This window comes from Bison bison, unplaced genomic scaffold, assembly GCF_000754665.1.
Source record: "Bison bison bison isolate TAMUID 2011002044 unplaced genomic scaffold, Bison_UMD1.0 scf7180017864303, whole genome shotgun sequence".
Lineage (NCBI taxonomy): Eukaryota > Metazoa > Chordata > Mammalia > Artiodactyla > Bovidae > Bison > Bison bison.
In genome coordinates, this window is record NW_011494875.1 from 4,245,157 (window position 1) to 4,248,087 (window position 2,931).

The following is a 2,931-nucleotide window of genomic DNA, read 5'->3' on the forward strand; positions in this document are numbered from 1 at the left end:
CTTTCTTCACAGTCCAACTCTCACATCCATACATGACCACTGGAAAAACCATAGCCTTGACTAGATGGACCTTTGTTGGCAAAGTAATGTCTCTGCCTTTCAATATGCTATCTAGGTTGGTCATAACTTTCCTTCCAAGGAGTGAGCATCTTTTAATTTCATGGCTGCAGTCACCATCTGCAGTTATTTTGGAGCCCCCCCAAATAAAGTCTGACACTGTTTCCACTGTTTCCCCATCTATTTCCAATGAAGTGATAGGACCAGATGCCATGATCTTCATTTTCTGAATGTTGAGCTTTATGCCAACTTTTTCACTCTCCTCTTTCACATTCATCAAGAGGCTTTTTAGTTCCTCTTCACTTTCTGCCATAAGGGTGGTGTGTCATCTGCATATCTAAGGTTATTAATATTTCTTCTGGCAATCTTGATTCCAGCTTGTGCTTCTTCCAGCCCAGTGTTTCTCATGATGTACTCGGCATATAAGTTAAATAAGTGGGGTGACAATATACTGCCTGGACATGCTCCTTTTCCTATTTGGAAGCAGTCTGTTGTTCCATGTCCAGTTCTAACTGTTGCTTCCTGACCTGCATATAGGTTTCTCAAGAGGCAGGTCAGGTGGTCTGGTATTCCCATCTCTTTCAGAATTTTCCATGGTTTATTATGAAATAAACTGCTATTTACTTGGGGCCAAACTATGGTGGAGGTAATAAAGATAATGGTTAGCTTTCTGGTTAGCTTTCTGTATTGTGGTTTTTGTTCCAGCTGCTGTGAGATTGTGGTTCTTGCTTCTTCTGTCTCCCCTCTGATGGAGGAGACTAAGAGGCTTGAGTAAGCTTCCTGATGGGAGGGACTGGTGGTGGGAAAAACCAGTTCTTACCCCGGTGGGCAGGGCTGTGCTCAGTAAAACTTTAATCCAATTGTCTGCTGATGGGTGAGCTCTATGGGCTCTATGATAGGGTTCATGATAAACTCCAAGAGGACTTACACCAAGGGGCCCCTTCCAGGAAGGCTGGTGCCAGTGCCTCCATCCCCATGGCAAGCCAGTGTAGACCCACACCTCCACAAGAGACCTTCCAACATTAGCAGATAGGTCTGGTTCAGTCTCTTGTGGCATCACTGCTCCTTCTTCCTGGGTCTTGGTGCACACAGATTTTGTTTGTGCCCTCCAAGAATGGAGTCTATTTCCCCCAGTTCTGTGAACGCCTTGTAATCAAATCCTGCTGACCTTCAAAGTCAGATTCTCTGGGTATTCCCAGTCCTTTTGTTGAATCTCCAGGCTGGGAAGGCTGACATGGGACTCAGAACCTTCACAATAGTGGGAGAACTTCTTTGGTAGTATTGGTCTCCAGTTTGTGGGTTGCCCACCTGGTGGGTATGGAATTTGATTTTATTATGATTACACCCCTCCTACCATCTTGTTGCAGCTTCTGCCTTGTCTTTGGACATGAGGTATCTTTTTTTTTTTTTTTTTGGTGAGTTCCAGTGTCTTGCTGTCAATGGCTATTCAACAGCTAGTTGCAATTTTGGTGCTCTTGCAGGAGATGAGCACATGTCTTTCTGCTCTACCATTGTGAACCCAAAGCTGGACTCATGTTTTATATCCAAGAGATTGTCGTTTTCTTCTGAAAGCTGATGATTTTTAAGTTTCTCATACATTTTTGGAGTCATTCTTCAGAATTGCCTTTAGATCACCCCCTCAAAGTTTTTTTAGAATCACACCTGTTTTTCAATTCAAAACTTAATCATTTATTGAACAAATACTTAATGAGTTATAGATACCTTTTTTTCAGGTTCTGGAGATTCAGTTGTAAGCAGATACAGTTCTCTTTCTTCAAGGATCTTGATTACTATTATTAAGAATTTTCATGACAATTTTCCACTTCCAGAAATTTGCCTGTATGCAAAGATGATTATTTACTATGATTAATGACTTCAAAAACAATATATTGCTATTTATTAAGAACTTTCATAACTATTCAAAAATATTTTTAGCTTCATTTGAGCTGGATTAAGTCACTATTTTGAAAGTGACCACAGCAGTTGTGAATGAGACCAGATGAAGTGCAGATTTAAAAAAAATCAGTAATATTGTTTCACATAGAATTGCCAAATAAGCACTATTTTATGATTTCTCGTAGAACTGAAAGCTTTCATGGATAAGTTGAATTTGACATAAATTTTGAGGAAGGGCAATACATATAAAAGCAATGAAAAGTGAGTGAATTTTTTTTTTTTTTTTTGTGGTGTGATAGGCATGAAGGCCTCCTAGGTGGCACTAGGGGTAACGAACCTGCCTGCCAATGCAGGTAGACATAAGAAATACAAGCTCAGTCCCTGGGTGGGCAAGATCCCCTGGAGGAGGGCATGGCAACCCACCCCAGTATTCTTGCCTGGAGAATCCCATGGACATAGGAGTCTGGCAGGCTACAGTCCATAGGGTTTCAAAGAGTCAGATATAGCTGAAGCAACTTAACATGTATGCATTCAAGAAGCATGAACTGAGGCATGGGAAAATGCGAGGCTTGTTTGGTTAGAAAAAGTGTGAGTAGGAAAATGGGATGAAATTTTATCAGTGGCTTTTAACTAAGGGTCAAACCAGAATTATCTACAGAACTTTAAAATGTATCTTATCTTTATTATTCTGATAACCCTTTGGGCATATTTGAGCCAGTCTCTTTCTCTGAGGACTTAGGGAAGGGAAAAATTGGGTATGAATAGTCTTCATGTTTGCTTCTGTGAATCTCTTCCCCAGTCAATGGCCTTTCAGTTCAGTTCAGTTCAGTCGCTCAGTCGTGTCCGACTCTTTGTGACCCCATGAATTGCAGCACGCCAGGCCTCCCTGTCCATCACCAACTCCTGGAGTTCACTCAGACTCATGTCCATCGAGTCAGTGATGCCATCCAGCCATCTCATCCTCTGTCACCCCTTCTC